Source organism: Hesperophylax consimilis, chromosome 16, assembly GCF_061612785.1.
Source record: "Hesperophylax consimilis isolate HC1 chromosome 16, BYU_Hcon_1.0, whole genome shotgun sequence".
In the NCBI taxonomy this organism is placed as follows: Eukaryota; Metazoa; Arthropoda; class Insecta; order Trichoptera; family Limnephilidae; genus Hesperophylax; species Hesperophylax consimilis.
In genome coordinates, this window is record NC_142851.1 from 21,157,862 (window position 1) to 21,183,151 (window position 25,290).

Sequence of the window (25,290 nt, forward strand, 5' to 3'; positions counted from 1 at the left end):
CGACGCCAAGAAAGCCGTTTGACGTGCCGACCCGCCTCGCAAGTTTAATTATTTTTTTAAAAATATATTTTGTATGAAATGGTCAAAAAGTGAAGTGACAGAATTGTTTATTGTACATTTGTACGATGAAATAAGTGTTTTTTTTTTTTACATTATCCGCGATTTTAGTATCGTTTTTACATAAAACATTACAGGTGAGTCATTTTTACAATTTTTTCATGTTTCCATTCTAAATTTAAATATTTACAAATGTTAATATTTATTTATGATACAACAATTTGAAAGCCTATTTTGTAACCTTTCTAAAACAGTTTTTACTATTCGGCTCCGTTCAGTAATGTTTCATTTATAGAGCTTTGATTGTGAGGCGGTAATAACACAACGTTTTCGTGAAATTGACATTTCGGTAAAGACATCTTAGCTTCAAGTTCGCGAAAAGTCGGAGGGGTTAAATATATATTTGCATGCCCTAAAATAACAATAAAATAAGTAACGCGTGTATTTTTTTAGCACAGTAAGGGAAAGGTTAAAAAGTGATATAGAGTCATTAAAAGTGATGAAATAAAAACTAGGTTCAATAGTTACCTTTAGGTTAGTTAACTTCTGGTTAAATCGATCAAACTTTTTCAAATACCGAAATTCTTTCTTGAATTACATTAACCCGTTCTGACCTGGAGTTCTGTCCAGAGCCAGGCCTACGAGTTGGAAGGTCATGTAAATTGGTGAAATCAGTTTCCTTCCAATTTGGTATACATCACACTACTAGGGATTATCTGATCAGCCCTTAAAATAGATTAACCTCCAATAGTTATTATTTAAAGATAGCATTCAAAGATATTTATCAAAACCGAGAATATTATTAGTTGTACATTTAAGAATGATAACCTTTGTTTATTGATTACAGGTCAAGTCTGTTCATAATCTACAATTCCACAGTGCAGTATTTTCTAGATTATTGATGAACGATAGACTTCTGGATGCCCTTGAAGATATAATGGAGACCAAGAATATTTCTCTGCACCACACCAAGGCACACTTCAAACCACCAGAGAATGGAGCCCCTTATCTGATGCACCAGGTACTTTGAGGCATTTGAAATGTCACATATAATTTATTTTTTTAATATGAATACCGCACAAGAGTCCCAAGTGCTCCCAACCGTCTGCAGCCAATGAGACTATGGCATCCCCAATTGGGGTGAGTTGTAAGGCTGAAGGTTGTGGTGAGGGGAAGAAAATGGGGGAGAGGAAGGTGGGGGAGTACCTGGCTATTCAGATCTGGTCACCAAACACGGTTACAAGATTCCAATTCTGAATGGTGGTCTTACACCAGGGCGATATTGAGAATATCTTCCACTCTGGAACGTGCCGCAAGTATACTATATATTATTTTAAATTAATAAATTGTGAAAAAAAATAAATTAATCAAATAAAATTTACTTGTGTATGCCGGGATTTGAACCCGCGACCTTCGACTCGTAAGTTGAGAATTTTACCTCTCGACCACGGAGGACATCAAATAAACTATCACAAAATGTTAAAAATATCAACATATAAGTCAATACGTCCCTATGTCCCGATTGGTTTGTTAATTTGTCTCGGATTGTAAAAAAATCAAAAATAACAAATGGAAAATAATAAATTGCTTAGAAAGGTGAAATAATAAACTGCTGGATTAGAATCTTCGTTAAAATAAGCAATTTGTTGATCGTGATAAATTCTGTAACATTGCATTCTTTGGAACAGAGACGTTGGGTGGGAGTGCCGTGTTTTTTCTAACAACATTGCAGTGGAAGGTGCTCTAATGAACTATTTTTGTTTTTTATGTGAGTATCACAGGACTCCCAACTACTCCTAACTGTCCAAAGCCAGTGGGACTATGGAATCCCTAATTGGGGTATTTTGGGATACTGGAGATGGGAAGAAGATGGGGAAGGAGATGGGGAAGAGGAAATTAGGATGTACCTGGCTATTCAGATTTGGTTTGGTAATGGTGGTTTTTCACCAGGGCGATACTGACACTCTAAGAACTAAAGGTATTGATCCATTTGTCACCGGTGCAATACTAGGACATATGCCGAACATGTAGTTGACATCTGGCACATTAGAAATTGTTGTATTTTCAATTCACTCTAGTGCTCAAATGCTCTATTGAGGAACGACTTACCGGCTTTATTGTTCCCTCCCTCTTAAAACATTGGTCAATATGTAAATGACCGTCCAAAAACAGGAAATTTTCCTAGTTTGAATCAAAGTTTTTTAAACCCAGTTGTTTCGCAGAAATTAACATCTAACAAAGTCGTCAAATGGCCATTCAGTGCTATTTTGTTTTTTGGTAAGTCCGTTTCAGCTTTTGAACAAATTGTGATCAGCAGAAGATGAGAAATATCTAGACGTTAACTCTTGACAGGCCAAGATGCCAAACAAAACGTCTGTAACCAAGTGGGTCTTTTTCTCTCTCATGGGCTTTTAAACTATACGAATCCCAATTATTCAGTCAATTATTAATGGTAAAAGGAATACGTAAAATACTATAATGATATGACAAGTATTTAAGCTAATATAAGGAAGATAGTAATTTCGGGTACTACCTACTCCCCCACTCGGCTGCGGGATAGTTAAGCTTGTCAGCTTATTACAATATGATAAGAAGCTGAAACGCACCTAGAATCGGCGTTTGACGGGGACCTTCCAAATATAATAAAAGCAAACAGGGGCTAAATGGCCAATTGAAACAATGAGATATTTGAATTTCTGCGAAACAACTGGGCCTTATATTTGTAGAGAAATTTCTGAATTAAAGTAGTTAAATAAATAAATTCGACCGGTCAGTAACTGAGTTGGCATCGCGTTTGGGTCCCACCTGGATCACAACACAAACAATATTTTCCGCTTACTGTGGTGGTAGTAGGAGATTTTCAAATATTGTCAGGTTATTGTAATAAATTTTATTTTAAATTAAGTATTTCTAATATTTTTTAGGATTACCACTATTTCCCGTTCAGAGATGACTCTATGGTGGCTGCCTTTGTACATTTGGACGATACAACTCCGGAGAACGGAGGCCTGGCAGTGTACCCGGGATCACACAAGCTGGGGCCACAGGAAGACAAAGGCATCATCGAGAGGGGAGAAGCTTACCACTACTTAGATCAGGTACGAGTAGTGTAAAACATCAATTCAAATCATAGATAATATTATAAAAAAAACCTTTTCACAGCGCCCTTGAGGTGATTTTGCACAAAAACGGCGCTATACAAGTCATCCAATTATTTCTGTTTCCGGATAAGGAAAATAATACATATTTGTAATAAGCATTAACTTTGTGGCTCGTCATAATTTACAGTAAAAATATATAAATTTGTTCTAGACCACTTTAATTTTAATTATAATTACAATCTACCGGTTTCGGAAGCACCCTTCCTACGTCAGGAGAATATTAAAACTAACCTAAGACCATAAATAAACCACTCTAAGACTAAGAATAACTAACTAATATAACTAACCTACTAACCAGGTTAGTTTTAATATTCTCCTGACGAAGGAAGGTTGCTTCCGAAACCGGTAGAGTGTAAATAAAATTAAAGTGGTCTAAAACAAATTTATATATTTTTATTGGAAAATAATACATTTTATTAGTTATTTCGTTCAAATTTAAATCGGTCGTTCACGTAACGGACATTGTTATTGATGAGAATGTTTTATAGTTAGTTTTTTCCTTCTCTTAACACACTTCTGGCGTGAAGGTTAGTTCTACCTTTTACCCCGGTCCTACTTGATTGGCAGAAAAGGCATTGCTGTCCAATAATTTTATATGAATATTTTATGTCAATCTCTTTGTAAGGGTCACAACTATATGTATATGTATTTAAAAAATGTGAACCAAGTCTTCCCCATCTTCAAACTCTTTTCTTTTGTGTGGCAAAATATTTTATCAAAAGGAAACTGTATTTAAACCTGTAGAAAGGGTAATACATCCTTACAATTATCGCTCCGAAAATAGTATAAAATAAAGTCGCTATCCGCGTCTATCTGTTTGTGTGCTTAGTTCTTTTAAACTACCCACCGGATTTTGATAAGCTTTTCACCATTAGTATATTTCTTCCGGAGGGTTATAATATATATTACGTGCGTACAATATTTATAGAAAGTAGAGAAAAGTCAATGTTTTATAGTAAAGTCGTAAAAATTTATTTTCGGGCATTCCATTTCTAACGCTGGTTAAACCTTACGAGATACATCACAATAATGTACTACAGAAATGTATATCTTTAAATCTAATCTAATAACTCCCAACGCCGGGTGTATGTCAGCTGGTTTTTACAAATAAAACATCACTAAATGGCCCAACACTGACATTAATTTTAGTTTATGGAGTCTTATTTAAAAAGTAGGCTAATTTCGGACAATAATTTTATAGTTGGGGTGTGGTGAGAACTATGTAAAATATTTTATTAAAATGTATGTATTATTTTCAAAGATATAATACATACATTTTAATGAAATATTTAAAAAAAAATTATATTTTAATAATGTTCAAAACAAAATTTCAAGAAAATAGGTTTAATGAAAAACGAGACAAATATATATTTTTAATATTATTATGTCAAAACATAGCAATGTTCTGTTTTGTCACGGAAATGTTAAAAATATAGAAATCGTAATGCTTTTTTTCTAATTTCAGAAAAAGTTCCCGTTGGAGCAGGCCACCCCAATATCTGCAAAGCGCGGCGAGGTGGTGGTATTCTCCTATCTCCTCATCCATGGCAGCTACCTAAACCTGACCAAGAACCCACGCCGCATGTTCCTGGTGCAGCTCATGTCCGCTGATGACGAGCCCCTGGAGAAGGTGCACCAGTCCCCCGGCCAGGGCTGGATGCTGAGGGGGAGAAACAAGAAGAGGGAAGCTGTCATGGCCAAGAGATACGAAGCTTGATAAAATCAGACAAAATTTTCTCCTATACTTACTACTGTTATAATACTTGAAAATTATAAAACAGAATATTGAAAATAAGTGGAGGAAAAAAAAACCTAAAATGTTCCGTTAAGTAACTGTTCTCTATTTGCCGGTTACCCTTAACATATGTAACAACCACCCTGTTATTAATAGGATTAATAAAAAATATTTTCTGATATATATGCCTTATTTATGCTGCTCTTAAATAATATGTGATCCAATGGCGGCTATCCCCGTATTACGGCTGTCGCATAATGTCAATTTGGTAGGCGGGAATGGGTACCGCCGCCCTGGGAACCATTTATTGGATAACCAACACCTCTGCCACAGGTCACCCCAAGTGGTTCGCTACGTTTGGTGACTTAGCAGGGGTGCCCGGGTTCATGGGTTGAGGTTTGCCCGGGTCTTGGTGGCGGGTGCGTCGGCCCACCTTCTGCGTGGCGGGCCGGTTGGGAGATGCTGGTTGAGGGAGACCCTTTACAACCGGTTACCGCTGTCCGGGCCGCTCGATAGTACAGGGGCCCGACCCTCAGGCTCACGACTAAGGGTGGGCTGCCCCATCAGCGAGTGAAAAAACCCCGCCACTGCTGTTGTGCCGGTTCGTGACCGGAGGGGACCCAGCAGCAGCGTTTGGGGCGCATTGGATGCCCTCTCCAGCCGGACTCTCCCAGCCTATCGCCTAGCACCGCAGTGGGTGGGCTGGAACCAAAACGCTCATCACTCCTGGACAGCCTGAGCCCCAGATTCCTACCCACCCCTCATACCTTTCTTTTCCAGACCTTTCCTTTCACCTCCTACCCTTACAAAAAAAAAAAAAAATTAAATTCATGAACATACAACACAACAATTTTAACATCATTACAGCGGCGAGTAGCAGGCGTCCCCGGTGCGGGCCAAAACTGTTGGTAAATTTTGCCAACATTCGCGGCCTGCACACAAATTTAAATTCCGTCCATCACCATCTTTTGTCCCAACGTCCCAACCTTCTTTTCCTATCCGAAACTCAGATAGCCGAGCCGCCAGACTCCTCCTATCTGGACTGCCCGGGCTTTACCCTCGCAAGCAAATTCCGACTGAAAGGAGGAGTCTGCCTCTATAGTCGAGCTGACGTCAACTGTGTGCGACTATTGAGTCTGGAAAACTCCAGATTCGACGTAATGTGGGTGCGCGTCAATCTTGCCAGTACGGCAAGATTCTACGCATGTCTATACCGCTCACCGAACCATAGCAAATCAGACACTTCCGAGCTCTTCAAACATTTGAGCGATACTATTGATGATCTCTTGCCCCGCTACCCTTCGGCCGAGTTTGTTGTTCTGGGGGACTTCAACGTTCATAACGAACCATGGTTGAAGTTCTCAGGCCCAACGGACTCGGCTGGCCGACAGGCGGAATCCTTTGCCATTTGCTACGGATTAGAGCAATTGGTTCAGGAGCCTACAAGGGTTCCTGATGTCCAGACTCACCGCTCCAATCTGTTAGACCTATTCTTAACTACTGTGCCACACGGTTATAAGATTGACGTCACAGCGCCTCTGGGATCATCTGACCACTGCCTAGTGACGACATCAATCCCCGTTAGCCTCAGACCAACCAATGAGAGGCTGAGGAGAAAAGTGTGGCACTATAGGTCAGCAGATTGGTTCGGTATGCGGGCCCATTTCAATGCTTTTCCGTGGTCAGCTGTTTGTTTTCGGACTTCGGACCCTTCAAGATGTGCCCAGGAGATTGGTGAAGTCATCAAATCGGCGATGGATGGCTTCATACAATCGATTACTAAAGAAACTGGTGTGGGCTCAAAGCCGTGGTTCAGTCGACAATGCTCCGAAGCAGTTCGACGAAAAAACGCGGCTTACCGAGCCTACAACACATCTCGAACGCCCGAAAGCAGATCAGCATACAACAAATCGGCAAAGGAATGCAAGAGAATCATCAATAGGTCAAAATTCGAACACGACCTGCAGATCAGCAAAAAGCTGGCTGCCTGCCCGCATGGCAGCAGAGCATTCTGGTCACTTGCGGGCTCAATAGGTCGAAATTTTTGCAAACCCAGTTTGCCACCTCTTACCAGACCTGACGGCTCACTAGCAAACACCGCCACCGAAAAGGCAAACCTTTTAGGGAAAATGTTTGCGGAAAACTCGACCCTCGACGACGGGGGTGCTGTTCCGCCGTCGGTTCCTCACTGCGGCTTCTATATGAAAAAGCTGAGGATCCGGCATCGGGATGTACTCCACGTCATACGGGGGCTCGATGTTAACAAAGCTAGTGGACCTGATGGAATACCTGCCCTGGTATTGCAGAGGTGTGCTGCGGAAATAGTTCCAGTTTTGACAAAGCTCTTCAAAATGTCCCTGAAGTGTGGCACTGTGCCCTCTGGTTGGAAAAAAGCGGTAATTCACCCTATTCCCAAGAAAGGTGACCGCTCCAACCCGGCCAACTACCGCCCCATAGCGATCACATCAGTTCTGTCCAAAGTGATGGAACGTGTGATCAACGACAAACTGCTCACATACCTCGAGAAGAACAAAATTATCAACGACCGTCAATACGGATTCCGGCGGAACCGCTCGTGCGGTGATCTTCTCGCGTATGTGACGCATGTTTGGGGGCGGTGCCTGGAACGTCACGGTGAGACCCAAACGGTCGCACTAGACATATCCAAGGCCTTTGACCGGGTCTGGCACCGAGGACTTGTCAACAAATTGCATTCTTACGGACTTCCCGCATCCCTGTGTACGTGGATTGCTGACTTTTTAAGGGATAGGTCGATTCAGGCGGTTGCTGACGGTTTCACCTCTTCCTCGCACTCCATAAATGCTGGCGTCCCACAGGGATCGGTTCTGTCTCCGACTTTGTTTTTGTTGCACATCAATGACCTTTTGACATGTGCACCGATTCATTGTTACGCGGATGACAGTACAGTTCATGATAGCTTTTTATTTGACAAGCCCCCAAAGGGCACACAAACTCCAACGGCTCGGAGGGCTTTGAAGCAGAGAATGGACGGTTATCTCGAGAGTATTTCCTCCTGGGGTAAAAATAATCTCGTCGAATTTAATGTTTCAAAGACCCAATCCTGTCTGATTACGTCTAAAAGGGATCCAAATGATAATCTAGTCTCCTTCAACGGAAGCAATCTTCCGAACAGGCCTTCCATTGATATGCTTGGTGTAACTATAAGTGACCAGCTCAGGTACGGGGGCTCCATCGAAGCCAGAGTAAAGTTGGCCTCTCAGAAGCTGGGCGTACTGTACAGGGCCCGCAGATACTTTAATAGAATGGTATTAAAGTATCTGCACAACTGCTCACCCTGTACAAATCGCAAGTGCGCCCTACTGTCGAATTTGGCAGCCATCTCTGGTCTGGAGCCCCAAAATACCTGAAAAAAACCCTTGACTCTGTGCAGAAACGGGCGGTCCGTTTGATAGATTCCCCAATCTTAACAAACGGACTGCAATCTTTAGAGCACAGGCGTCAGGTAGGTATGCTGTCCTTGTTCTATCGGTATTACAATGGAAGATGCTCTGAGGAACTAGCGTCATTGATCCCTTCGGCACCGGTGCGTAGTCGGGATACACGCCAAACGCGCGCCCAACATTTGTACACAGTTGACACTTGTCACATGAGAACGGGTCGCTTCTACGATTCGTTCTTAAGTTCAACAGCTCGGCTGTGGAACGAACTGCCGGCCTCTGTGTTTCCTCCCTCCTACAACATGGGACTCTTCAAGACCCATGTTCACTCCTTCCTCTCCACAAAAAGACCTTCCACACAGCATCCCCAAAGATGACATAGGCCCTGAGGGAAATTATTTTCTTCAGGGCCTCCTGTGTGGAGTAAATATAAAAAAAAAAAAAAAAAAAAAAAAAAAATGTCAGTGATCCATAAAGTTTCAATAAAACACAAATATTGTTTCAAAAAGTATTGCTTTACGTAAGTTTACTTTAAAACTGCCATTGTTGTAAGGTTTAAGTGCCTACCTTCCTAAATGCAATGTTAAAAAAATGTTTTTTAAAAAGACCTACTGGTTATCTTTCCAGTTGGCCAGAAGAGGAAATAACAAATTATTCTTTTAATTAAATGATTATCCTATTTTCACAAAAAGTTGCGAAGTTAAATGCACCCAGCTGTAAAACCATTTAAATAAATATTCTGTAATACAAATATTTGTTTTATTGAAAATTTTGTTTGACATCTGACTTTTCCGCGGATAATTTTTTTTTCTTCTACTGATATTGATTGATTGATATATTACATGAGTTCTGTTTTACAAAATGTAAAAGGGTTACATGACATAAATCAAAATTGAAACCATTCTTGCTTAAGGTGATGCACTACGTCGTGTAATATTTTAAATTGAGCCGCTATCAATAGCAACCCTTACGTAGATGGCGATAAGGTTTAAATTCCCGCTTAACACCATCCGCCTGTTTTGATTTATGTAAGAAAAAAACGTGGCTAAAAAGTGCCTTTGATTTTATTTTGTGGATGTTCAGGCATAAATATTTAAAATTTTCGATTATTTTATAAATAACTTAATTTGCCACATTATACAATAAAATCATAACCGAAAATGGGTTCCTAAGTAGGAGATTTTGCACTTTAAAGCAGTTTTCATAGGCCTTTACATTATTTTTTTCTGGGCTTATAAGAAGACTTATCTAAAAAATGCTCGATTATTTCAAAGGCCAGGATGTATTCTACTCGCAGTATTTAATTAAAGCATCTGAAACATTTCTAGGCGACCAAATTTTCAAACCAAAAACACATGATTTTGCATTACTACATATGGCATCGCCTTAATGGAATGTTCCAACAATCTTAAAAAATAAAATAACGAAGATCCCTCCTTTTTTGAGATTTAAAAAAATTATTTTAAGACGCTACTTAGACCTATTTGATTTTATAAGAATAACTAGCGGGGACGCGTGAAAATCAGAGGTTTTTATAATTGTGGAATTTGTGCAGAAAATACATATAAAATATTCTCAATTTTCTGACATATTCGGTATTGCGGTATTCACATACAAAACACAAAAATTTTTTTAAGAATATTGATCAAAAATAAAAATTAGAAACTGCAAAACACCACCACCAATTAATATATTATAAATTAAATTATTTGCCGCCATTGTCTGGAAGGAATGTCAATACCCTACAAAAGGGCCTCTAGCAGCCAGTGTTAGGTAAATACTGCCTACATTTTAATGGGGTTGGGCATATTATTATTATTCTAGTATACTTGCCTGTAGTAAATTTAAAATTCTAAAATCTGGCAAAAATTTTAATAAAAGAAATCCATATTTCAAAATACATTTTCATATTTAAATATTAATTAATAAAATACTTTTCTGATTACAGATAGGTACCTACTTTATCACATGTCTGAAGTCTGAATTATACTTCACAAAATCAGTTCCAATTTTGAAAATGACATTTAAATTCATGATAAATTAAAAATTGGAATTACTAAGTCACATCAACACAGACGACCGAAATTAGTATGTACGATGATTTAAAAGAATTGCTTTTCCTTCAAAACAAGTTTGGAAAAAAAAAAACTTATAAAAAGTAATTCCATTTCTTTACACATCATCTAAAAATCTCTCGTCATCTTCATTATTTACAAGAGTTACTCCAAAACATATAAAAAAAAATTCCAGGGGTCCCCGCAGACAGCGTTGTCTATGTCATCTTCCATCATCACACTGGTATAAAAACTATGGTAGTTTGTATATAATCTAGTAAATATCCTAATAATCCTTCATATTGGCTGCCTACTAGCGGCTAAATTCACACAAAAGTATTGCGCAATACCATTATTTATGCTATAAATTGCCAGCAAATCTAAAGTAGGCACATCTATGCCACCCTAATACAAATGTATTTTTCAATCGATTTCTATATTCTTCCATGAAATTTATATTATCTAAAGTATATAGTTAAATATATTTTTTTACTAACGGACCATGTCCAATTACAAAACATTACATATTACACTAATTTAATATAAGGAGAAATGTAAGCAATTATTAGAAATGTTTTGTTAATGTTAAATGTTATATCAATTATATTATCTTGCAACCCTTTCTCTATTCGTCCGCTCAACATGTCCATCTGAAAAACCAAGACTAATGAGAATTACTTAAATATCTCAAAAAAGGACATTATAATAAAGGCTTACAAAGGAAAATATTTTATTGCAAAATCAATATTCAGTTTGAATTTTCCGCCCGGTGTCGGCGCATGCGAATAAGTCTACGGTAGAAAAAATGATGATGACAATGAAGACTCCGATTAAAAAAGTCTATCTATTATCTTTCAAGAATTTTAATATACAAGAAAGGAAACAAGATTTTGATAAGTTTTCTTAAAATTCCATAGGAGCTGTTGAGATTTTAGGCCGCGCATCTGCGCGCCTGGAGACTTTTAATACATTATTCCATTTAAGATGGCGGAAATATTATTTAATTTCATCTCATATGTAAAAACTATGCAGATCAAACTCCTGAAAAAAAATTTCAATGCTTTTTTTCAACTTTTAGGTGACTATCATTAAAAAAATTGATTACTTTCATGTATAATTTTTAGTTTTCATAAATATGTGTGATTTTAAACGATGTCTGCAACGCGTGCCGCTTTGCGCATGCCCAGTCCACTGCGCATTTAACCTCTCTTCAATCGACCAGCAACTGTCAGATGTTGAAAACGTCCCGCCGCTGTTAAGTGTTTAGTTTTGTGTGGGTGTGTATCAGTGTTCTTTTGTGTCGTCGTTTAATTTGTAGTTAAAACCCAGAACAAATTCAAGTAAGTACAAATTTCATTAATAATTTTCAATATAGGTATCGGCCTAAATTGGCTCACTTCATGTCATTCTACTGTCACTGTTGGCTCGACCTGTCACTTGAGAATTGAGAATTTTCGGTCATCTGAAACGTCACTATTTCTAAATACGTTTTGCAATGTCAAATAATAGTGTTTTTACACTATTAATCATTACGAACCCATTATATACATTCATAAATCATTCCTCTTATCTTAATTTTGACAATGCGCTGATATCCGCTCTTCAGCCCACCTTTTTTGTAGAATGACTTCACCTTCTGGTATGATGATTTTAGAAACAGTTATGTTGCATTGGTGTTAGTTCACATTGTTTTAATTTTATTAATCAGATAAGGTTTATTTTTACATTCGCCTAAATTAGCCCGAACGCGCATTATGGATGAAGATCAGTTATGATCAACTGTTTTCAAAGAAACTGAAGATGGGTTGTTTCACTGAATTTGAACAATTCATCCAATTTCAAGTTTAAATTCAACTTCTTGGAAGGTGCTATTCAAGTTCTGTGAAACAACTGACCCATGATGATATAATAACAGAATTTGAATTGAACTTCCACAGAACTTGAAATTTGATGAATTGTTCAAATTCTGTGAAATAACCCGTCCTAAAATTACGAAAAATAATAATACCTACGTATGGAAGGTAACAAACGATGCAATCTTACAAGAATATGTAGACTAACTTATTATTTCAAACAAAATAATAATAAAATCTAGGTACCTACCTATTATTCAGCAAATTTTAAATATGCTCAGAAAATTTTGCCGCCCTTAGGGGGAATATACTGGCGCCCCTCCCAAACTTTTCTTCCTTAAAAACTTTTTATACCTTGATATATTTTTCCCATGGCTGCTGTGACTAAGAACTTCTCCCCATCAATGAGTCCATTGATTTGTACTATTTATATTTGGATAGGGGTACCATGCAGTTACTATTTTACTTTATTTTTCCTTTACTTACAAGTTTTTTATGTTAATTTTCCTGCTTAAATCTTTCCTGTTCTTTTGCACAAATTTTACCAGTCTTTAAATGACTTATTTATTATAATTTCTTGGCGATATTTCCTTACGCTAATCTCACACCTTTACGATCTTTTTTTAGTTATAATTTATTACGGGATCCTACCTTTTTATTCTACCTATTTGGCTTCTAATAATGTAGTTAGGTACCTACTTTTCAGACAGCTGTTTTGTTCTCCTGCATTCTAAACCAACTAGAAACGATAGAATGCATTAAATTATTATATTTATTTATAAAATGTAATACATTTCTTACCCTTTATTCAGTTGGAAAATTAATATGAACAAAAAGTATTGCGTCTTGTCTTATGTAAATGATAATTTAGTTTCATAGCTCGTGTTTCGAACTGAAAATAGTTGCTTTATACAATAAATTATAGACAGCAAAGTCGTGCAAATTTCATGACACCAGAGCTCATCGTTCCGCAGTTTTTGGTGCTTAAGTACACAGTTAGAAATATCCCGTAATATCATATTTAAAATAAAATAAAATAATTTGAATGTCGCACAAGAGAATTTGTCAGTCACAGGGACTCCCCTTTGGGGATATGTTGTGAGGCTAAAATGTGTATATTCTTGGTATACCTTATATTGTAGGTAATAGGCATTAAAATCGCTTGACAAACGGAGTCTAGAAACGTTCGATTTCAAGCAAAAAACTGGTTTTTATTTATTTTGTAAATAATTTTATAAGAAAAGCAAAAAAGTTAATCCAGTGAAACTGTCACAGATAATCTTAGCTATAATACTGTATTTTTTAAAAGTTGTTTCCTTTACGTGTTCATACATTTTTATTGAAAAAAAATTTTTTTTAGTAATTTACATTTATATTTTTTAATGACTAATTTATTTTTTTATTTGTATTCTACTCAAGCGAAACGATAGGAAAACCTTCAATTTATCTAAAGCATATTTTTTGGTTTTCATAATGTGTACCAATTCGTTATAAAGATTGATCAAAATAGTGGGTTAGCATTAAGCTTTGCCTTAAGGAGATGGGCAAGAGGAAGGAGATGTACATTCTGGTCACCGAGCAATTTCAAGTAACATTTAGATTCTGAATCGTGGACTTTCACAGGGTGATACTGAGTTCAATTTTCTGATCGCTTAAAAAAATGCAACCATTCTTGGTTATTTTAGGCACATTAAAAAACTAGTCGGTATAGAAAGAGATGAACACAATAAAACAAATATTCGCTTGATACAAAAATTTCATAGAATGACGCCCATCAATTTACATATATCGTGATTTTATACACCTAGCGATGATAATCACAAGAATTATCTACATCGTTCAAATTCATCTAGGCGCTAAAACATTGAAATAGGAATTGTATGCAGGTATGCGTAATGCTGAAAGCAAGGAAGTGCTAATTATTAGTTTTTTTGCGGAATTATCTCACATTATCTGACCTTGAGGCGATGATTGTAAGATGACGAATTTGCCTAGAACGCCAGAACATCTCGGAATTATTCCACGGAGATCAAAAATGAATCACCTTATTGTGAGGCCTTTTATGCAATCATATTTATTTTTTTTTACTTTATTTATTCTCATTTCTTTACACATATAATACACGATAACAAATAGTATATAATAACAAATAGTATAAACAAGAAATGAAAACCCACTAAGGCACTGCCTGAGTGTGGGCAATATAAAAACGGTTACTATATTTCCAAGTACCTAAAGTATAAAATACATAAGCAGAATAAGTGAAAAAGTTTTATTTTAGTTATTATAAAAAGTAAAGAGAAAACATAATGTACTACAGTTTAGAAAGTTACAGCAAGTGAGTTGTAGAAGGATAGATAAATTTATAGAAAAAGAGTTCCAATATCTGCGTCATTCAGCCATAATTTTACCTATTTTACATATTTTATCATTCTATTTATCATTTGAGTTTGTAGTGGTAGAAGGTTAAATGTACGAGGACCAATGAAACTGCTGTGTGTCTGCATTAATTTAGTATTGGTTCGGGGGGTGTAAAATATATTGTTTTTTCTTTTGCTCATTCTGTTTTCATTTATTTTGAAATTATTTTTGTTTTTAAATATATATTTCATAGTTTGTAATATGAATAATTTACGAATAGATAATAATATTATGCCGTGAATTCATAACGTTAGCCCGTCGTCCCACGGGTGGGTAAGCACTCGACATAAACCGAATGCTGCAGGACCCCGCGCAGAAAATGAAGTTCTCTAAAGTAAGGTAACGGTCTGCAGCGCAGTTAATTGTGGAACTTTTCTACGCAGGTTCCTACAGCGTTTCATTTATGTCGATTGCTTACCGACCCGTCGGACGACGGGCTTAGCACTTGACTTACTTTATTCGCAAAATATGTACAAAAATAATGGACCCTACGTAATAATTATTGTATTATTATAATTTTTTAAAATATTTTTTGTACATTTACCTAATTAATTACCTTCTCTGTATCCTGATGAAGGAACCATTGGTTCTGAAATATATTGATATTTATTAAAAAATAGCTGACGTGCACCCGGTTTGGAGTAAAGTTTAGATGTGAATTCTAGTGTACCTGAAAGCTGAGGCATTTTTAACGTGGAAATAACATTATTGTATTGTAATAAGTATATGTCTCACTTGTACATGCCGTGTCTTCCTCGGGCATCATCGACTTCTCCTGCCATTCACTTCTACGACATACATTCTCCTTACACCCCTTTCTTAGTTCATCACAAGCGCCACACTTTACCACACATAAGTATTTGATTCATTTGATTCATTTGATCGTGCGATGTCTTCCTTGGGAGTTCCCGATTTCTTCAACCATTACTTCCATGCACAGACATAGGAATTAATAGACGAGAAGATAATGGCGAGGGGTAAAATCAACTGTTGAAGAACGAAGGGAGTGAAGCTGACTGTGATTCGTCAATAAATCAATCTGACAGTAAATAGGCATCTCGCATTATAATATCACCATTTACTTCTTAAAAGTAAAATCTGCTTTTGAATGAATAGACATTTTTACATGGGAGCGCAAATTACTCGCCACGTTATGAACAAATTTGCGAAGTCCAAATTCGGCAAAAAAATTCGGTTCTATTTTCAGAGTCGAATATTTCGTTTAAGTATTTAGTTAAGACACTTTTATAAATGTTCATAATTTACTTCCCAGCAACCAACCAGCTTTGTGTTTCGCGTCCAGACGTTTCTCGGTGTGATAGTATGTATATGTTTCTAAAACTGATCTATATTATACGATGTGAATATGCTTAAAATAAAGTAAAATAATGCTTATATATGGAATGTAATACGACAATTGGGTTTATTCTCTTTTTCACATCTATTTTTACAAGTTTTCATAGCATTAGGTCAAGATTTTGCCGTGTTATTTCGTAAAGTGAACCAATGATGCCTCGACCATAGTTCGCACAAGAATGATGACGTCACGTTTTCAAATTTCACTTGAGGCCATACGCGAGCACAGCCGGCTCCAATGGAACCGGTATGGGGAGTGGGGATAATACGCTTTTAATCACTTAGGGCAGGTCTACTAATATTCATATGTCTATGGATTGTACCATGTCTTCCCGATTATCGGGAGTTGGATAATCGAGAGTTGGGAGTTAGATAATCGGGAGTTCCCGATTTCTTCAACCATTACTTCCATGTCATATCTTCTCCTCACTCTCTTCTTTCATTACTTACGTCTCATTTTACCAGAAATAATTATTTGATTCGTGTCTTCTTCGGGTGACTCTTTCTATCGTTCACTACTGTATACCACATTTTTACTATTAAAAAACTACATCATATCGAATTTAATTCGACTCTGAATCTCATTCTAGTGCTGAGCTAATATGTTAAGTTTTTCCCGATATTAATAAGAACAAATTTTGAAATTTTCATCGAAATCGGTCCAATAATTTTTGAGTCTAAAGGGGACAAACAAACATCAATTTTTATATATATCGAAATGTACCTAGTGGGTAAAACATTTTTTTTTCTATCTTCGTGATAAATATTTAAGTTATTTTATTATGTCATGTTTCGCTTTCTCCTTTAGCCAACGTTTCGTACAGGGTTACAGTATCCATCATCAGGGATGATGCTGCAACGCTATCCGAAATGTTGGCTTAAGAAGGAGGAAGCGCAACACGCTATAATAATACAAAAATGAATCACGATATTACGTGAAAATCTTAAATCATAATATTTAATTTATTATCATTTAAATAGTTATTTATTTGGTCTAGATGTATGTTTTAATTTACCCAGTGAAGTCCATATTTTTACCAAACAAAAACATGTTAGATGGTCCTTACAAAATAGCCTTATAGTCGTAGAAAGGTAAATTGGATAAAACTATCAAAGTTCTGTTTAATCTTTGATGATGGTAGTAGGTACATTGTTCAAACAAAACCTTCCCAAGCCTGAGACAGCGCCCCTAGCGGAAGGATAAACAAATAATCTTTCTTACAAACTCGCCCGGAGCAAGACCAACATTCAGGATTGAATCGTTGATTCAAATAACATTACCTTATTTATGTTTAGCAATTACATTTGAATAGCCACGTATTTCGATCCTCTATTTACAAGAGATTCCTATTTTATTTCATTTTCCCCTCTCATTTCATAGACCTCATTACATTCCCTGATATTGGGATGTTGTGGTCACATTGGGACTCTTGTGTACTTTCTAGTTCTTCCTACACAAACCATCCAATATGAGGGGGTGTAATATAACACTTATGTCCAAGGTAATTTTATGGAATCGTAGGTATAACAATTTTTTGTTGTTGTTTCAATCTATATTTTATATTGAAGCCCTACAAAACTGCGCAATCAGTTTGACCGTAAGAAATCTCTCATTTTAAATAATATTATGTGAATAATAATTAACATGTTTATTTTAAGGTACGCCACCCTATATTTAAATGAAAACATTTGAAATATAATGCTAACAAATAAATTGTAGAAGGATTACAACGTAATCCCAAAAGTAAAGTCTTCTATTTAAAAAAATGCGGAGAAATTTTATTTTTCTACATAATCGTCATTTCAGTCGATGCATTTTTCTAAGTGCTGTGGCAATTTTTGTGTACCCATGTTATACCGACTTGACGCCATGTCATCGAGGAAGTTTTGAACCTCATCTTTCATTTTGTCATCATTGCTGAAGTGCTTTCGTGGTCTTCAGTGAACATTAGAGATTCTCATCTTTCGGAAACCTTCCGATATTGCAACTTTTGGGGGAAGCAACATGCACAACGGTGTTGCCAACAGCCGTATAAAAAGTTCCCCTGCGTTCCTAGCACTTTTGAGACAACTTTTTGGATTACCCTCGTACATAAAGATTCTTGTAAATTGATGATTCAATTTCGAACAATAATAAAGAAGATAACGATGGTACATCTAGAAAAGGTTGATAGGAAATACAGCAAAGTATAAAAGGTTCCAGGGGATGGTTTTACAATTTTGTATGCGCCAAAGGATAGTCTTAACTGTCTGCAAGTGGCTTTAAAAATGTAAATATTTAATGCAGTACTTGAATCATTGTAACCAAAAAATAACTTTTCACGGGGTCTTGAGAGTCTTGGTCCAGTTATATGGCTTTATTATAGTGTGCTAGATAAAGTATTGAACGTTCTGTTACTCCGTAAGGGCAATAAATATTCTGCTATTCCTGTCTACATTTATCATCTCGACCCCCGCTTGGGGTTGGAGCGAGTGCATATTATGCAGGGTTATGATTTGGTAGATTATTAATGCAGATCACAAGGGAAGTAAATTCGAATAAAATCTTTGTAAAAGTACACCAATATGTTTGAGTTTATAGCAAATCAGTTTAGGAAACAGTTTTCCACAAGGAAATTGAATTAATTACTTTAGTCGGGCAATGTCAAGAGTCAGAAAAACGGAATGTGTTAGGCGATGTGTGATTGTGAATGAAGCAATGAGTGTGTGCTAAGACATATTTATATACAAATTAGAAAATAAAATGTTACTAGATTATATGTTAAACTCTTAATTCTACGAGAAGCTGCAACGATTTTAGGCTTCCTATCCTCAGCGTTAATTGGCGTGATGGCTAGTTAGTCGGTTTCGTAAACAGCCATGCCTTCTTCACTCTAGGTAGTAAATCTACCAGATAATAAATGGCGTAAAAAAATATTGGATCTTTCTTAAGGCGAAGCTTAATGCCAAATCACTATTTTGATTAATCTTTATAACGAATGGGTGAACATTATGAATACCAAAAAATATGCCCTAAATTAATTAAAGGTCTTCCTATCGCTTCGCTTGAATAGAATACAAATTAAAAAATAAATTACTAAATAAAAAATATAAATGTGAACTACTAAAAAAATATATATTTTCAATAGAAATGTATGAAGGCATAAAGGAAACAATTAAAAAAAACATTATTAAAGCTAAGATTATCTGTGACAGTTTCACTTGATTAACTTTTTTGCTTTCTTATAAAATTATTTAGAAAATAAATAAAACCAGTTTTTTTTGCTTAAAATCGAACGTTTCTAGACTCCGTTTGTCAAGCGATTTTAATGCCTATTACCTACAATATAAGGTATACCAAGAATATACACATTTTTGGCTTGTAGCTTCCTCTTAACTTGAGCTCTGGTGTCATTTGCAAAGCTTTTTGTCTGGGTTTTATAGGTCAGTCTAAATTATTATTCATATCATTATTATTTAAAAAAAGGTAGGGAAATTAATCAATGGAGAATTTTGAGTATGATAAAGCCGATGGGAACATAAAGTGCCTCTTTAGTTAGGCCTTAATAGTTGCATATGTGAGAGTAAGAATATATATCGTAAGATATATCGTGTTAAAAACTATAATTTCAATGTAGAGAACAAATTGAATGTTGTAAAGCAGTGGTTGAGAATTTCATGGGTTTTATCGTCTCTTGAGCGAAGAGAGAGCTCGTGTTTGGAGAAATTGTGCAAAAATCATAATACTATCTGATATGAAGTGTTCTATGGGGGAGGAGGACTTGATATAATTTGTGAAAATTAAAAAAAAAATGTATTTCCTTCACGAAAATAATTTTCAACATCAATGCTATTATTTATCAACTAAATGCAGTCAGTATCATTCCCAGAGCCAAGTGGTTTTGCGACGGAAAACAATATTATAATGCCAACTTACAAATAAGCTCATCAGAAAGCCCATAATCTCATATTAAGCTAATAATATTCTAGCGCGATTTTAGTTCAAGCTTTATCGTTGCGCCTGAACTCTTTCATAAATCAATCACCACAATGGAATCCAAAAATTGATTTATTGAAAGCAACTTTTAAGAAAAATTTGATCAAAATTAGAAATTTTATGTGTGATTTCACACATAAAATTGTACGTAATAGTAGATAACGTAGTGGTAGATAACTCAGGGTCGCCCTGGATAAAGACCAACATTTAGAATCGAAACCTTGCTTAAAAGTGTTAAGTGACCAGATCTGAGTAGACGAGATCTTATCGACCTTTTTCCACACGCCTCCCCCTCCACTTGCTCCGTGCAGTTAGAACTCTTGTGTGGTATATTATGATGTAGAGATTATATTACACTTAAGTACACAAGTATTCCATTAATCCCACCTAACACTCTGACTTCCCTTGTCCAAAGCCAATTTTCGTAAGTAGATTAAAAAAAATTCAAAACCATACCCGACACAAGGAAATTGAAAAGTTAGAATGTTTGCGTAAAATTAGACAATGATTGGCTTCTTGATGTAGGCATTGTCAAAAGTGAACATTTTGTTGACTAGTTGATAGTAATTTAACAACCACATTTACATATACATACTTAAAAATATATTTCATTATTATTGTCACTAATTCTAAAAAGATATCAATTTATTCATGTAACTTTATAAATTTATTTTTTATGAATAATATTTTTTTACGTTAACCCCACACAAGAGGCCCTGAAAATAATAATTCCCCTCAAACCTATATCATCTGTTGTGATGCTGTGTGGAAGATCTTTATTAAGGAAAGGAACTAGAGGAAGTTCTGGGAAGGTAAAAGATATGAGGGGTCGGTAGGAATGTATGGATCAGTGTGTCCCTGATTCCGGGCACCCCTGCTAAATCACACCGCGTAGCGTAACTTGGGGTGACCTATGGCAGAGGTGTTGGTTTATTCAATAAATGGTTCCCGGGGCGGTGGTACCCAAACCCGCCCCCCAAATTGAATAAAAATATGAACTGAGTTTGTCAATTAGACTGTCCTAAAATTGGAATCCTTCCTAGTTGGACCGTCAAAGTTCTCTCGTACCTGTGCATAAATTGTGTATTGAAGGAATACATAAATTAACTATATCCCTGAGGACCAGAACACTTCAAGGGTTCTAGGTTGCCAATGATGATGCTAATTAACCTCGAGACTGAAAAACGATGTCTAATTCTACGTATATACATGCGAACCAAACTGCCGAACTGAACCTCAAATTATATGGGAAAGGAACGAAGAAATCGCAAACGGCGCGAAACGCCGCTTGCAGTTGCTTCGGTCCTTTCCCGTAATTCGTGGCTCGGTTCGCGTTTAAGTTCGCAAATGTATACGCACCATTAGATCCCTGGCTCTACAGCTGGTGAAATAAATAAAATCGCCCCCATCCCCTGACTTCTGAACTAAGACCTCTGGAAAGTGTCCAAAGTTGAAACTCGTGTAGGTTTCTACTCGTGACTCATTCGCAGTAAACTGCAATGCAATGCAGTACCTACATTACTATTATTAACTTCAGTTGGCAGCCTTAAGCTTCCAGATTCCACGAGGCAAATGCTCCAGATCTCTGGAGGATAGTTTGTGGAAGTAATAAATCTTTGCCGGTTCCACCAGCGGATTAGCCGTATATTACAATCGCCTGCTGATGTACGGCTACAGTTGGATGCTATTCACTGTTCGGCCAGTGGAACTGCCGCATTGTTTGAAATGTGGAATATTCAGATGATGCGGAAAATGCCTTCCCATTCGTTTTGCATGACCTGCGAAGTTTTTCGATATTAATATAAAGTCGTTTTTATTGTGGTCATTGAATTATTCTCATTCTTCCGACTTTATGTCCGGGTTAAATCTTCCCCACAGGAAAAACTAAACCCTTCCTCACACTTTTCCACAAATGATCATCTAGTCAATCCACAATATGCAAGTGCATTATATAAGCATAATAAATACAAAAAACTACAAGAACAACACGTCAACTCACCAGAGATCAAATGGGAAAATAATTCACCGACTCCAGATATTTTCATATCAGAGGGTTCGGACTCCTTCTAACTCCTAACTAGACCTATAAATCCTATTGATCCCTAAATATAAATGTTTAAAAAATCTTTGTAATCCTACATGTATTTAAAATGACTGATTTTTGCATTATTATGTATAAATTCTTTGACCGATCTAATACGCCTACATTTTGAATGAGAGAGCTAGGTATAATGCCAGTAGCCGAAACAACAAATGGTAATATTTTTATAGTCTGAGAATGCCAATCTTTGTATTTTCTTATTTTTTAATATTACAGGAATTTGGAATAGCGACATCAATGAAATAAGTTATTATTATAAATTATTATTAACATTGTTTTTTTATACATTAAAATTGTTTTTTTAACCCAAAACCGCACAATCTGTTTGTCTGAGCTGCAAAAACCCTCACGGTGATGATCACTTTGACGTTATGGCATATATAGGTCAACGCAAATATTTTTTAGCTCACAACGTTATCTACAACATGAGCTATGGATAAAAAATTATGATAGTAAAATATGTTCAAGTCAGGAAAGCCATTTTAAAGAGGACACGTTTGAATGTATTTGTGCACTCCGATGGTATCGAAAGTTTCAAAAATGTTTTTCGAACTGATTTGGTTTTCACCTGCTTGCATCATCTCTTACCCCGCAAATGCCAAGAAACACTGGGTGCGTAGCGACTTTTATAAATTTGGTTCCACCATTTAATTCGACAGTAAACTATTTTTAGATCCATCAACTACACCACTACATAAAATCATCATCACAAAAATTAGAAATTTTTTTTCTACTTTTTCAGTAAATTCGAAACTGACACGCACAACCATTTAAATCAGGTACGAAACCGGGTTGTAAATCTAGTTGTAGTAGGTATACATTTCAGTCGTTTTTTTGACAGTTTTTTAATGTAAAAACCGCATAAGAGTTCCAGCTACCCGGAGTCTGTGGATCCACGGCATCCCCAATCGGGATATGTGGTGAGGTGAGGAAGAAGGTTTAGAAGTACCGGTCTATTCATAACTGTTTACTGAACACGGCTAAAACCATTTCAAGAAATATTTGATTCTGAATGTGTGTCTTTCACCGGGGCGGTACTGAGAGGCTTTGGATGAGGCTGTATATCATTTCCGTTCTCCTCCCCCCGCCACGGCTCGAAGGTTTAACAGTTTTCCGATTCTAACTTTTTACCCTTTTCGCTTGCGTTTATTTATTCACACATTTCCGGTAACCGATGCGAATGTCCGGAATGTTGTTCCGGGTTATGGTTTCAATCCCCGACCCATTAAATTCTGCTTTGTGCGTAATAAATATATATACGAGCACAGCAAATCGACAAGAATTTTCTTTGTGTACATGATTCATCTCTCAAAGTAAGGATTTTCTCTTGTTATATAGTACAACACGCTCTTCTGTCCTATTTAAAGTGGATAAAACAAAATTTCTTGTTTCTACAGACTATGCAATAATTTCTTACAATAACATTGTATCAAAAGCTGACATATTCAATTTCGAGCTGAGTAAATATAAAAAAATCCATATAATAATGTTTTTCTGAAACTTACCCGGACTCATAATAGTCTAAGAGGTCACGGTCTTTTTCATAACGATCAGAGGAATGGGTAGTTTTAGTACATATTCAAAGTATGGCATCTCCGCATATGAAAAACGTTGGTCTGCCTGCTCTAAGTGGTTGCAACTATGAGTTATAGAGCTTACAAGAGGCTTTATTGTTTCGAAAAAAAAACGATCAGAGGAATGGGTAGTTTTAGTACATATTCAAAGTATGGCATCTCCGCATATGAAAAACGTTGGTCTGCCTGCTCTAAGTGGTTGCAACTATGAGTTATAGAGCTTACAAGAGGCTTTATTGTTTCGAAAAAAAAACGATCAGAGGAATGGGTAGTTTTAGTACATATTCAAAGTATGGCATCTCCGCATATGAAAAACGTTGGTCTGCCTGCTCTAAGTGGTTGCAACTATGAGTTATAGAGCTTACAAGAGGCTTTATTGTTTCGAAAAAAAAACGATCAGAGGAATGGGTAGTTTTAGTACATATTCAAAGTATGGCGTCTCCGCATATGAAAAAAGTTGGTCTGCCTGCTCTAAGTGGTTGCAACTATGAGTTATAGAGCTTACAAGAGGCTTCATTGTTTCGAAAAAAAAACGATCAGAGGAATGGGTAGTTTTAGTACATATTCAAAGTATGGCGTCTCCGCATATGAAAAAAGTTGGTCTGCCTGCTCTAAGTGGTTGCAACTATGAGTTATAGAGCTTACAAGATTAGGCTACATTATTGCGAGAAAAAAAAACGATCACAGAAATGAGTAGTTTTAGTACATATTCAAAGTATGGCGTCTCCGCATATGAAAAAAGTTGGTCTGCCTGCTCTAAGTGGTTGCAACTATGAGTTATAGAGCTTACAAGAGGCTTCATTGTTTCGAAAAAAAAAACGATCAGAGGAATGGGTAGTTTTAGTACATATTCAAAGTATGGCGTCTCCGCATATGAAAAAAGTTGGTCTGCCTGCTCTAAGTGGTTGCAACTATGAGTTATAGAGCTTACAAGATTAGGCTACATTGTTGCTAAAAAAAAAAGATCACAGAAATGGGTAGTTTTAGTACATATTCAAAGTACGGTGTCTCCGCATATGAAAAAAGTTGGTCTGCCTGCTCTAAGTGGTTGCAACTATGAGCTATAGAGCTTACAAGAGGCTTCATTGTTTCGAAAAAAAACGATCAGAGGAATGGGTAATTTTAGTACATATTCAAAGTATGGCGTCTCCGCATATGAAACAAGTTGGTTTGCCTGCTCTAAGTGGTTGCAACTTCGAGTTATAAAGCTTACAAGATTAGGCTACATTGTTTCGAAAAAAAAAACGATCAGAGAAATTGTCAGTTTTAGTATATATTCAAAGTATGGCCTCTCCGCAGATGAAACAAGTTGGTCTGGCGGCTCTCAGTGGTTGCATTTCAGAGTTATGATGCGCGCAAGTCATTGCATTGTTGCGAAAAAAACGATAACAGAAATGGTCAGTTTTAGTACCTATTCGAAGTATGGTGTCTCCACAGGTGAAACGAGTTGGTCTGCCTGCTCTCAGTGGTTGTATTTCAAAGAAAAAAAATAACAGTAATCAATAAAATAAAAAAATTAAATCGAACAAATCCAATTTTTATTAATTCAACTTCCATAATTTAAACATCTTTGGGTAAAATCA

General features: G+C 36.4%; 1 protein-coding gene across 2 annotated transcripts in view; it reads left to right on the forward strand.

The window, feature by feature from the left end:
- Positions 1 to 11,638: 11,638 nt before the first annotated feature.
- LOC149416879 (synaptosomal-associated protein 25) overlaps positions 11,639 to 25,290 on the forward strand; it is a 99,693-nt gene continuing 86,041 nt past the window's right edge. For both annotated transcript variants that reach the window (XM_089641029.1, XM_089641028.1), the window contains exon 1: positions 11,639 to 11,766. The gene's annotated coding sequence lies outside the window, so the exon portion shown is untranslated. The remainder of the gene's footprint in view (positions 11,767 to 25,290) is intronic.